Source organism: Centroberyx gerrardi, chromosome 7 (genome assembly GCF_048128805.1).
Source record: "Centroberyx gerrardi isolate f3 chromosome 7, fCenGer3.hap1.cur.20231027, whole genome shotgun sequence".
Lineage (NCBI taxonomy): Eukaryota > Metazoa > Chordata > Actinopteri > Beryciformes > Berycidae > Centroberyx > Centroberyx gerrardi.
In genome coordinates, this window is record NC_136003.1 from 22636478 (window position 1) to 22651296 (window position 14819).

Here is a 14819-nt window from a genome sequence, read left to right on the forward strand (position 1 = left end):
CCATTTACTGCAAATATCAAAGGTTAGTTGTGCATTTAATAATTTTGTATCCTGACAAAAACAATTTTCTAATTGCCAAAACACACCCAAAATATCAGATTAGATAAATCTTACAGTCCTCAACTGTTTGCCATGCGACCCTCCTCTTGTCAGAGTAATACATGTCAATGGGGGTGAAGAATACGCAGAAGGGCCGAGCAGAAGTTTGTTAACAAACATCTGCTGCGACGCAGTCTTCTGTCGTTAGAGATTAATGGCTTGTTGAGGAAACCTGCCGCTGGAACAATGTCAATGTCATAGTGAAAATTTGTCAAGGAAAGCTACATACATGCCCAGGTAAATTGCCAAGCCATTACTGTATGTCCTTAACTTGAATCAGTTGATGTCTGCCAGGGAAATGTGCTGTACCTGTGGTTTATTACCTGCTACTTGTGACCAGCAGTGCTGACTGGGTTGATACACATGCTACAGCATAGTTGAAAATAACAGGGTTTTGCAGTTAAATGCTCCTTTCTAGAAATCCTACTTTATTCATGTTTCATCCAATGAAATGACAAGAGTAACATGACCGATCATCTTTTTGCATAACTCGCTGTGCGTCTGTCTGTTGTCTCTGGACTTTTCATCAATTGAGACAATCAATACAGTCAATGAGTCAATAAACACAGTCTGCTACACATCAGTGGTTGCTACAGCTATGATGCATTGCACTGTTAATCTTCCCTGTTTTCTGGCCACAGAAGGCTGGATTGGTTCACTTTCTACAGACCTCTCTGTCACCCTGGGGAAGCCGGCACCAGCAGCTACTTACACAGAGCAATTGATTCAATCAAAGTAAGCACTATGCTGCCCTTTGTAGCACCAAGCCTGAACACTTACCGCTGAGTTTCACCATCCCAGAGTCACAACTTCCACTTTGAGGCGGTTGTGTGCAGCCATCCCATGGTGTCTTCTTGACAATCTCTCTCTCTCTGTTTCTCTCTACCCTATCCCCCCCTCTCCCCTCTCTCTCCCTCTCTCTCTCTCTCTACATCACACTTCATTTCATCCTCTGAGCTGATGCGGTGTGCTTGAGAGGCCGTTTCACAACAACATGAAACAGTACAGTGCTCTTTAAAAAGATGTCTGAATTGCAAACAAGAAATACTAATCATACATTCAAGAAAAAAAACTTACCAGTCATCCAAGATAAGTCTTTTGTTTACATTTATTTATTTATTTTGTTTTTTACTAATTTTTATAAGTTTCAAAGCTTTAGTATATGCATAATAATCACCTCTGAAACACACAATCCTTCCTACTCTGTGCTTAGACGCTGAGAGGAATTCACAGAAGACACCTTATAATGTTATTAGGACAGCTGAAGACTCCATTTTCCACTGTGCCAAACGTCTATGAATATGCACTTTGTGCACCAAAGTGGCATCATTTGCATTTCCAAGAACACACGCATGAGGGAATTCCTTGCCAAAGTTAAACCTTGTATTCAACCTCATTAACAGATTCACACACCTTTTCTTTTGTACCTCCTGCTTGTTTCAGGTACACACCGGTATAGGTGGAGTCCTTTGATACATCCTGCGAGAGTTTCAGCGCATGAAAGACATGCTAAGCTGTCCTCCACATGTGTCTCCCAGTGGGGGTCACACGGTGTTATGCAGTTCATCAGTGTTTCAGCGTACAGAAAAGAAAATTCAAATGACAAAAGAGGATCACCCACTCAACAACTATCATTAGTGAACTGCCATCGTTTTACTTTCATGTACAAATTCATGTTTGTCACTCATTACTGGCAAGGATTTGAAACAGTGATTCATGTCTAATCACTGGCAAGAGACGTCTGAATTTACCTAGAATTGGCAACGTGCAATTGCAGCCTAGGTTTTTCATATTGGTTGGTGGGGTAGAGTCTGTGCAAGGAGACGCTTCTAAATTCTTCAGCTTCTAAATATACTGTATGTAGAACTCATATTTAACAGTCTCATACTGTAAATCCTCGTGGAAAATTACAAAATTACTGTGTAAACAGTGATTTTGGATCGCCATACTGCAATAATGGATTGGGCATTTGTAAGTGATACTACTACATTCAATACTTTTACAAGCCAATAATCCAATCTTAACCTGATTAAGGCGATACTCAGATTACAGTAAATATCATGTAAACGCCTTAGTCTGATTACCTTACTCAGAGTAAGGTCATAATCAGTGTAACTATAACCCAATGAACACACCTATATCACCTACATCAACCTTTCAGTTTATTTGGTAACACTGATGGCTCTGGCTGGATCTCACTGCATCACATCCTTCTCTGTAAACTAATCAGACTATCAAATAAATGCATGTAAACTGGTTTTACTTCCAACAATGTAAATGCTTTAATCAAACTATTGCCATAATCCCCTTATTCACAATAATCTCAATACTGTGTGCATGTAAATGAACCCAATGCGACTGCAACTTAGTCACTCATTGAACCCAGCTGCTGCCTATCTCTACCTCATTAATCACCAAATTCACAATATGCTCCAATAGGTTTCAGGATCCTTTGCAGTCACAATCCTCTCCTCCCTGTCTGCAATCCTTTTTTCTCTATTTTCCAATATCTTTGTCTCCAAGTCAACTGGGGGGGGGGGGGGGGGGGGTCAGCCGCTGAGGACAATGCATCCCCTGGTTGCCCAGGACAACACGTACATTGGTGACTGAACATATTGAGACTCTAAGCCCAAACATAAACACTATCGCCTCTGGTTCTTCACCGACACCCTCATTTTCACATTCTCCACCTTTTCCATGAATCTTCAATTCATTCAAGTGTTGCCCTGCTTTGCGGAGTAGAAATGATATTCCACTCAATTTCAGTGTCCTGTAAGATGTTGAAACTAGGGTTGCAGTAGCAAACAAGAGCAGCAGACCACAGACTAAAGCACAGAAACAGGATCACATCACACCCAACCTAACATTTCTTCGCTGGCTGCCAATCGACGAATGCAAATATCACAAAAGTTGCTATTATAAATATTACAAACTCCGTAAAGACTCCACTACCTACTTAAAAAACACTGTGATCAAAAAAGTTTTACTGTAACCTCAGTACTAGTTCAGTATTACCATTTCTAACCATTTCCTCATCCCACACACCAGACTCAGTACCACGAGCAATCATTCCCTCTCTGCCACTCCCTCCTGAATCTGGAGCTTCCTCCCCAACCACCTCCGGAAAGGCAAAGCATCTCCTTATAAATCTCGACTCAAAGCCCGCTGTATCTTCTGTGCTTTTAGCGTGACTCTCCATTTCCCCTGCCCCGCTGGATCCTGCCTTCTCCATCATACAGTCCTGTGCACACCTCTTTAGTCTGTGCAGTGAGGAAGCTTTAAGTAGTTTTGTGTTTGTTTTTGCTAACCCCTTGCCATGGCATGAGTGTTTTGAGGTGCCACTTTAAGAGCACTCTACAAATGTATTAGTATTATTATAATTACTGTTGTTGTTGATGTTAGCAATGAAGAGGGAAGTGTTCAGATTAAAATAGCTAAATGAGTAAGACATACCAGTTTGATTGCCAACAATTTTGCTGAAATACAAGTTGGATCGTTAATGAAAGTGAATGTTGCCACAGAAAAATCAAGCTCTCTAAGTATTTGCATTTTTATGCTATTTTTAGCCTGCTTGTGGCTGTTTACTCTCAATTCGCTTGTCTCCATTTTGGTTATGAGAAACTGTGTGTTAAATGCAGGGACTGTGCAATATTAAAAGGGCCAGTTCGACAAAGATTATTTTAAACACAAAAAAAGTCAATCAGTGTCAGTGCTCACAATTACCATCTAATAACCAATTAAACAGTAATCACTGAAAGATAAACATGCTGATAATGTACAACAATACATTAGGCATACATAATTAAAGCAGTAAATGTGTGTAATGAAATCGGCAGAAAATCACATAGGCTACCCAAACTATGCTATGATAATGTGCAGTTACATCCAGTTGCAACTGCCAAATATTACACTACTAGTCCCCCCCCCTACCTCCCCCTCACCCCCACCACCAACACACACACACGCACACACACACACACACACACACACACACACACACACACACAGAGGAACTGATTCTGCTGCTGTGAGTACGCCTACTTTTGTTGCGTGGGAAGGAAGAGTTGATCCCGGGATGTGAATCAGCCATTCAGACAATTCTCATGCATGATTGGTTAAGGTGTGTTAAAACTACAGGAACCGGTCCACAATAGATTAGCACATTGCAATTAATATTTCATTCACTCACTATGTTTAGTCTGTCAAAAACCTCTCAGATTCCATTTCCGAGGTGATTGAGGCTGATTTTGTGAATGTTTTCATCCCTACATGAAAAAAACTGTTGTTACTTCTGCTCAAGATTTTCTTTTTTTTTTTTGCACAAATGCACCTTTATGAGTTTGGTCACCCACCTATATTAGTTCGATGGTGGTGTCATTCACTTGCTTTCATTTTCATAGCCTAGTCAAATAGACAAACTATGAGCCTGTAATAAGTGAGAACACCAAGAACACTAAAAACAGAATTCCTGTTGTAACTACAGATTAAGAGGGCAGCTAATGTTGGAGGTTGACTCTTAATAAATCATATAAACAGCTCAATTTTTAATGGTGTAAAACCCGGGTGTCGGCGCTAAGGGAGCTGCACCCCCATGTCCCCAGGCCCCGGTCTAGCCCTTCACTCCAGCTCTGTGATCTGCTACTACCGAGTGCTTAGCTCTCCTCTCCCTGCAGCAACATGGCCATCACTCCAGCCAACCTTGACTCGTCTCCCTCCCGGTCGCCCAGCGGTGGAATCACCTTCCCATTCCAGTCAGGACAGCAGAGTCGGATGCTGTCGTCTGTTGTAACCTAAAAACTCTTCTCTCCAAGAAATCCTGTACTTCATGTTCCCCCCTTTCCCCCCCTGCCTTTCTCTCCCCCTTAAATCACACTGCCCCTCTCACCTATGTTCCTCCTCTGCTCTCACCTTATTCCACCTCTCTCTTGTTGAAAGAAAAAAATACATACAGTACTTTCCACCCTTTTTCTTTGGCTCTTATTTCTTTAGCCAGTGTTTCTCTGCATAATCACTTACTAGGGACACAAGAATTATTATTAGCTGGATAACAGCAGCAGCTAAATGCTTAAAACAAAAATGTAGCACTGTATCTGCTCAGCCTTTGAAGAGCCTTAGGTTTTGGCATGAAATGCACATTATTTCACATCTCCAATGTGGTGTGAAGTTTGAGATTTATCAGTTTAATATTTTCAGATAACATTCTGAAAAAAAAATCACCCTTCATCCACAAAAGAACTGTTATTTTCATTCAGATTGCAGTAACATTCATAAACAGTGTGGGTCCAACTTTTGAAATAGGAAAAATAGAACATAACAGCAACTTTGAATGGATTTTTATGGCGATTGAACTTATAGTCCGGAAGGAATTGATCTTAATTGGATTAGCTGTTTTTAACTGACAGATTGGTGGACGTATATTACCCATAGGTATAAGTGCAAGACAGTTTCTTTATGCTCTGAAAATTACAGACCTGTACATACACTGTTTTTTCTGCTTTTTTTAAATATATATTTTGAACTTTCAACCATTGCCTCTATCATCAGGAATATGGGCTGAGGCAGGACCACTGCATTTGTATTCTTATGAAGGCTGATTTATTAAGAAAAAGAAGAAGAAGAAGAAGACATTGGAAGAAGTATAAAAAATAATAGGTGTCTGCCACAGATTGGTCCTAAAGAAGAATCAGAATGAATATTACAGGAAAAAGAACAATATGTGTCTTGCAGTGTGCCAGAACACCACACACCTCTTCCACATCACTGTGTGAGCCTACAGGTCAGGGACTGGGTGCTTTTGCTTGGTATACATAAACCGTGTTTTTTTAACATCATTGTTAATAAAAAATGTTTCCTAGGTTTTAGCCAAGGTAAGACATTCCCATGAGAAAACATTTTGGGCTGTGAAGTCCAGAAAAATAACAATGTTCTGTTTTTTTTAAGAAAATCTTGTAGTAACTGCCACATAGCACGTCCTAACAGACAGTTCAAGAATAGTCAAAATAGTTTATCAATCCAGTATTTGCTGTCATAAATTCAGAATCTCTTTTAAAGCCACAAAAGGCTTGGTCTGAGTCTAAAGAAAACAACCATATTCAATACTTGCTGCCACAGTGTAAATGTAAAAGCCTACAAAATGTATTATAACAATGTTAAAGGTATACTATGTAAGATTTGTGTGAAATAGTACCCTCTGCAGGTGCAAATATGAACGACAAATGTAGTCATATTTGTCTGAATAGTTATAAGGGGTGGGAGGGGCTCCAGCTACGAAGGAGAGGAGATTTTTCGCGGCCCAGCAAAAATCCATTGAACACGGGGGACCACAACAAACCAAACGGGGGACGATTCACCTTCCACCATATCTTTGACCTAGTGAGAGGATTGTAGGCATCTCTGTCTCCCCTCCTTGCACAAAAAGGCTTCACCATCCACTTACTGTGAATGTACATAAGCATACTGCATTCAAGCTTCTTATTTGCAAGGTAAGGGAAAACTTAAATGGGGAAACGTAAATCCATTTCTAACCCAGTAAAACATGCCAATATACAAATTTTTCAGCCATGACAACATATTCTAACATGATTCAGTTCATGATTATGTTATACTGTATATCAATAACTGTAACATAGGTAGTCACCACAATCGAATCAATATTTTCAGTCAATTTTCTAAATTAAGAATTATTTCTTGCATCACAAGTTGTGTCTCTCCTGATCAAACTAGCATCATCGTTGTGCATATTGCTTCCTAGTTTCGTTTTGCCTTTTCACTGCCACCAGAAATAAGTAACAGTGTGCAGTAATGGAAAAAGTAAAAATAGTCCCCATTAAACTTGATAATTAGCTCTGTGATAAAGTCATGTTTGGAAAAACTGCAAAATACATGCTTTTTAACTTGACGTATTATTAGTCAAGGTAGCAGTATGTCTCTGCAAGTTGTTTTTAATGGATTTATGAAAACAATGGGAGCCTTTGACTTCCAGGAGGTCAAGCAAACCTGCAGCAGAACAGACAGCAGCAGCTTCTGACTGTGGCAAATATATTGGTGGGTTTAGACTTCTCATGGGCATTAATGGCAATGATATTCTACATAGACAAAGTTTAAAAATGTGTGACGATAGAGGTGGATTTAGGTGTCCCTTAAATTTTTCCTTCAAGGTACATTAAGTAGGCTAATGTATGACTTCTATGGACCTCGACTGACAACTAGTAGAAACTGCAACAACATCTACAGGTATCTGGCAGGTTTGCGATGCTAGTCGCTCACCTGTAGCACCGTCCATTGTTGAGCAGGTTAAAATACAAGTAGGTGTGGTGGGGAAGGCCAGTGTCTTGAAATTCCAATAAGTGGAGAGTTTTTGCTCCAAAACAAAGTACGGGCCAGAAAAGAGTTTTCAAGCCAGAAATCCTGATCAACAACCTTATCAAGCCCGCAGATATATTATGGTCATTTTGTGCTATGGGGCCGCAGTAATCTCCCTCACTGCCCCTACTTGCAAATAAGAAGCTGTGAATTGGAAACCAATGTCAGCCTTGTGATTCTTGTCTTATACAAACGAGAAAAGATCTCATAATAAGGAGAAAAGATCTTGAATGAATGAATGTAATATATTGTCTTCTGCCCTAATCCTGCTTTCTCTGTTGGATTAAAAAACATGTAAATAGAATACCTAAATATTTTGATTTAAAACAATTAACAGCACAGGGCCAGTGGGCCACATTTTTTTGTTAACGGAAACCTATCAATAATGAAGTGCATACTCTTCAGGGAGAAATTAAGAATAATTGTTTTATGTGATACTCAAGGGTAAATGGTTACAAAGCCCAGCGCTCCCAGCGCTCGACAAGAATGACTGGCGGCAAGAGCAAAGCTCCTACAAGCCGGTCCTCTGTCACCTTGAATTCTTCACCTTGAAAGTGGGGCAGACCTATGTAAGACAGTGGAGTGTCTAGTTTCCCCAGGTCTTGAGAAAATGTACACACACTCATACATCGCAGAGAGAGAAAGACTTGTGAAGACAAGATCTGTTTGGTACTGCACCAGACAACCATGGTGAATTTGTTGTGCTATGTCTTTGTTTATTTCACAAGGACGCCAGCGCTGCCCAGCCGCAGCCCGAAACAGATAGGAGACGCACCCGTACACACAGCAGATGAACTCATTTGTTCACTCTCTCTCGCCCAAACAGACATGGCCAACACGAATGAACAGGTGCACACAGACCTGGAAAACAGGACAAGTAAACTCAATTCTGATCGGCAGGAGCATGAGCTAGTGCTAGCTAACGGGTCTCACCTTGCTCTAAGAAAACAGTGACTCCCAGTAACTGTGCACAGGTAAGGATGACCAAATGAACACAACGCATTTGTGGCGCGTGCTTTGGGTTTACAGGCGTGTCGGCTCACTTAGAACTATACAGAACTCAGTCCAACCACAGACACTGAACCCATTTGAAATTTCAATTCAGTTCTGTTGGCGAACCGCTTCGACTTGTTCACCTGAAAGAGTCGTTCAAATAAACGATTGATACGTGACTTGGCCCATCACTAGAGTCTGGACTTAAATACTCAGATAGTGTCCCATTCCCTAAGAATCAATAATCCAGTACAGTCTCCAGTCCATGGAGACAGTTTTCCATGTTTATAAACCACGATATGAATTACTATGAGGCTATAATTTATTTCTTCAAAACAAGTCACATACTATTTATATTCTAACATTACAGAAAACAGAACAATTTCATTCAAATCTAGACATGACTGGATATAACACTGCATTACCATTTTGTTTACTGAGGTAAAAGCTCATCCAAGTACATCAGAATGCAAAGCATGTTACTTTTAATATATCTTTACAAGAGGTATGCACATTTCATATTAACTATTGCGTGGAGTCTTACTTTTGATTCCCTTTGATTCCAACCTGACAACATTACTTACCTTGGATGTGACCCTCACAGTCAAGGATCACCCAACAAAGGCCATCTGGTCAAGGACTTCAATAAAAGATGCAGGATTTTTCCAATCAATACCTTGACATCCAAGTAAGTCCCGCTTCTAAAGAAGACTAATTTCGTTATCAATCCATGCAGGTAATGGTCTCATTAATTCACTGTTGATTCATTTTCAGCTGAGTGGATATTAACCTTTTGCCAGTAATCATTAATTTTCCTGTGAGAGAGGTGTGGCATGTGTATGTTGTGATTGGAGCTACATAAACAAAACAATTAATACACTCCTGACATTAGAGGTCCTTCATGATGTCCAGCTGACTTCTTACACTCAAATAATCAATTCATTGATCTCCCCCAGAACGATTCTAATCTCTCACCTCACACAAACTATGTTTTGCCCCAAAAGTGGCAAAGGGGATTATTTGTGTTGTTTTGTTTAGTCATGCATGCATTTTGAGGGCAATTATCATGCTCTGAATACTGATAACTTTATAGCAGGCAATCAGGGATTACTGTGTAGCACCTGGTCACTGCTTCCCAGCGTGCCACATAGACTGAATGAACTCCCACTAAGGGCTGTTTTCAAGATAGAACTCAAAAAGAAAAAGTTTTGATTTTCCTTTCTTCATCTCCACAAAACTCTACTCTCTACTGGACATATGATCTTCATGGTTTCACATATCAATCTCGTGCTATTAGCTCATCTGTTTCCATCAGGTCCATCCAAATTGTTTTCCCAGGTTCATTCCTCATCTCTAAAGAGAATTATACAGACCAGTTTTTCAAGTGATTATTCATCTCCTCAGAAAACAACTTTCCTCTAATCCACAGTAAATTTATATGGAAATAGGAAATGCTTTAAAGGGACGGATCAGGATTTTTAGAGGCCGAGCCTACTCATCTTTCAGAAAGCTCCATCTCAGGACGTTACAAAAAGTTTCACACCAGAGTTTCTGTTTCTCTGAAAAATTGCCACCAGCCTCCTCTTAGCACTTGTCAGCAATGCTGCTGCAAGTCAATAATGTAATTCAATAAACATCCCTTACTCTCAAAATTGTATACAAGTTCTTTCAAACTATGCTATTACTTTTGCTTACTGTCACTACATCAATATTCTGGATACAGAATGGTTTGCAAGTGATTTTGAGAATAATAGTAATTACAGTTGCCAAAGTCACTACAGTGACTTCCGTGAAATTCCCCTTCTGTCCACATCTATTCCCATTCTCTCTCCCTGCCAACTCATTTCACTCTATAAAGAGCCCAAGTGTGCGTGGCCTGTGTGTAACAGCCACGGTGTCACGCTGCTAGATAAGAATGGCTGCCACACCAAGCAAGCTTGGGCAAAGGCTAATCCTCTATGTCTGCATACCCGAGTGAATAAGTGCTTGCAGTGTGCATCTTTGCTCACAAACCATACTTCACTGCAAATCAGTCATCAATCAAGTGGAATTGTGAAATCATTCTGCTGTAGCCACCTGCAATTGAAAATAATATTAAAACATAGTATACAATAACTGTGAATACATGCACTGTGAATCACATCCGCCTGTCTTTGCCTGTCAGCGCTCCTCACAAGATCCCCACTTCAGTGGATAGGCCTTCACACCAGAACATCCCACTCATTCATTTTTACTGGCTTTTCTGAAAGACACCCACTATGGGGGCCACTAAATCCACAACCAAAAAGGGAGTTTTACAGAAACAAGACATAAGGAACGACAACAAGACGACTGGAATGCAAAAACAAACGAGACGATGGTGAATTTCCAGAAGAAAATGTGTATATTTGTGTGCTCAGGATGGTAGGGCCTTTGTAGCTGTTGTTGTCAAGTTTAGTAAGCGTTGGCATAGTATGCAAGTATCAGGTATGATTTGAGGAAAAAATCTATTTGAAAAAGTGAAAAGAATTAAAGAGAGGCATTTTAAAATCAGTGGAACTGAATAGAGTTATATTATAATTTAATATGTTTTAGATACGTAGCAACATGTAATTGGAATGGATTTTCAAATCTGAAATTTTAAAGAGCTCCAAATGATTTGCACTCATAGTATATATATGATGGAGTTCTATCTAGTGTAAAAAGTAGTGTAGTTAAAATGTATACAAGTATAAAGTAGGCTTGACGTGCTAATCTGCAAAATCTGTGTATTTTTATTTCTTATTTTGGCAACATCTTTGGTTCATTGCTGTGATGTTTCTACACTGCACTTCCCAGAGATCACCTGTCAATCAAACAGTGTGTCCAGTACTGTTATATGTTTTTCTTTGGATTTTTCTGTTGACGAAGTTTGAGTTTCTGTAGGTGGTGCTCTTTTCCTTGTCTGTTCAGCCATGGTGGCTATCGCTGCTCATGCTAACTACCCAGTTCTTCTTCTATTTATTACAAAAAACACTGTTTTTTCCACTGGAGTGGGCGGTGGAGAGGTAAATCCTTCAAAATGTAGGTAGTCTATACTGTGTTAGGCTGCTTGCTACATAATATCTGATATCACCTAAGGCAGGTTGCTAGCAGGTTTGTGAAAAGTAGGCTGAGCAGTCATAGAAATCACTCTATTATAAGCGACTAATGTCACTGTAAGTAATTGTAGAACATAACTTTAATGTCGTAAACTTCAGTATCATTATCCTAAATCAGTGTTTCCCAACTCCTGTCCTGCAAGTTTTGGTTCCAGTTCTGCTTTTGCACACCTGATCCAATTAAGGTCTTAATGCTGATTGGTTGAGCAGTAGAAACAAATCTACCTGAACCGGGCTAGCACGAATATGTGAGGACTGGAGTGTAAAACACTGTCCTAAATGAATTATTGTTTAATCTGCAGTTACAGATCTACTTACATCACAATTTCAAAGGCTCTATCATCTTTAGAATGGAATTGTATGAAGAACATTGACCTCCATAATGACTGAATTGTGACGTCATCAACCTCCTCCACTGTAGTTCACCTGAACATTCAACCATTCATGTGTATGTGGAATAATAAGCAATAAAAAATATCACAAACTATGCAAAGCACTGAGGAGATGAATAATATCACGTGTCCCAAATAATTTGCACAGTTAAAAGTTGTAATGGAAATCAGATGACAGAGTTTGGTTGGTGGAAGAATAATTTGTGGAGGTAAAACCAAAGTGTGTTGCTTTACAAGAACGCTAAGGGAGGCAGAGACTTTCACACTTCGGGGAACCAACACCCAGCGGCCCATTGTGTGGCACTAATGAGGGTACTTTATGTGGAAAAAATTGTCAAAACTGTCCGCATTTATTTTCCAAGTAGATTTTTTTAAATTCTAAAAATGTAGGAATGCAAAGCCCAAATATTAAATATTTAAGAAAAGTCATGGAAGAATGAGTGTAATTGAAATTCCCATGTGCTATATGTATACTGTATATACTGTATATATATATATATATTCTGCTTATATGTACACACACCACAGAGTCTATATTTTTAACTACAAGTAAACATACTTATGTAGATTATAGATTAGATTATATTATGTAGATTTATCCTGGGATTAGTAAAATATTCATATATTTTAATATGAATTAATATATTTAATAATGGTAAAATATTAATGAATAATGTGTCCTGGAATTATCTCATGAATTTCAAAATAAAAGTAAATATATTCATGAATAGCATACCATAGGGGAGGACCAGGGGAAGTATAGTATAGTGGGGGTAAAACTTTGATGTCGATAATTACTTGGAGGAGAATGATGGCTATGTGGTAGAGTGGAGCTCCAGGAATAGCCAAAGGGAGGGGAAGCCTGTTTACACTGGCAAAAATATAAAAGGCAGAAGGAAAGCTAATGTAATAATATATGAATGAAAACTTCTAGAGATTGTTGCATGCCGTCCCCCCTGTTTCTTCTTTCTCTTCTTTCTTGTTTTGGGTCAATGCATGTAAATGTCACAGTAACTCAGTTAAGCTCATATTCCAAATTACGGTATTAAATGGGTTATTTTAGCATGTGAACATCTTATTCCTTTCACTTTTGCTCCTCACCATCTTCGCAAACTCACACTCGCACAACATTACATTTTGAAAACACGGCGGCGAACCGTACTTACTATTGCTACTATCACTGTTACTATTCATTTATTTCCCCTGTATTATAAGTACGCTCAGTCAAAGAGGGAGGGAGGAGCTGACGGCCGCATCTTTTCATATTGCATACATATTTTTTTGCTGGCGGACTGTTCTCTCTGTGGGCGGACACCTCAGGTAGACAGGAATATTCTGGCACCTGGTTTATTTATGGAAACACGGATCCTCAATCGCAGGCTATCAAAGGAGCATGTAAACAGCTTAAACCGAATAAGACCATAAGCGGCGTATGGCCAAGAAATGTAAATGTAGCGACTGTAAACTACCCATTGGTATTATGACAAAAAGCTTCTCGCTCTTGAATGCAAATAAGACTATAGTACAAAAAGTGCAGAAACTCAACGCCTGACGTATTTCTTAGTGCACATAACTGCAGTGACATCCCGTGCTTAGGAGCTCTTTCTCCTTCGATGGTTTCAAAAAAGTTATACATGCCTTTGTTAGACTAAGACTTTTTATTGTAATGCTCCACTCTCTGCTCTCGAAAGCTGCAATTGGTTCAGAATGCATCCACCAGACTCAAAGGAAGTTTTTGCCACATTTTACCCTCATCATCTCTACACTGGCTTCCTGTTCGACGACAAGGTATTTCTATACCTATCTAACCTATTATGTATACTGGCCTTGCATCATTATACATAAATGACAGCCCGTTCGTACTCTATAGTCATAGAATACTGGTCTATTAGCTGTTCCGGGGTTTTAAAAAAAGACTCACCTGGACTTTTTCCTACAGAACACGCTGGGGTGAAAGTCTGGTCTGTTTGCATTGTTGTTTCTTTTCCCTGAGATCAATTTCTCCATGTAATCACTGCTACAAACATGATCCAATGCATTGTGTGGACTATGGTCAATTATACACACACACACACATACACAACCGCCACCACTACATATGCCTCAATCACTTATAAGCATGCACAGATGCATTCATGTGCACACACAGACTCCCCCACTACACTGCTATTTTTGTGCCTGGATGTTGCTGTTTTTTTTTCCTGTTTTCTGTTCTATATTCTGCTTGTATTACTCCTTTTTTGGGTCTTTTTTTTATGGTTTTATGATATTACTTTAACGTCACTTTGCTTTCTTTATTGTTTTCATTCTCTGGTTAAAATGTGCTGAAACACTTCTGTGTGGAATGCACTTTAAATAAATAGGATTTGATTTTATTGGAATGTTATAGAGCAATCATGGCCCTGATTGAATCTTTTAGTTGGTGGCAATTTGTCAATACGTTTGTTCACTGGACTGAGTCTGTTGCAACCATTTCACCCCGATGCTGACAATGCATAAATGATGCAGTAGTCAAAGTCACGTCAGGTTTGTGCCTGAAGCAATCCAACTGCAAAGAAAAACAGACCAACACCAAGGTGAAAAGTATGGTCAGTGAACAACAACAACGTCATCAGTGACTCCCACATCAACAGTGATGCTGGCTTATCTTTAGACTTGCTTTTTTTTTTTTTTTTTAAACCGTATCCAGCATCCTACTTTATAAAATACATTTCAGTTTTCTCTGCCAACCGTCATGGATTGCAATGTGAGGTACAGAATGAATGACACTAAGAAAGAGACTATACACAGTCAACAAAAATTTCTAGTATAAACACGGAGAAATCTAAAGACACCACAACTTGAAATATCCAGT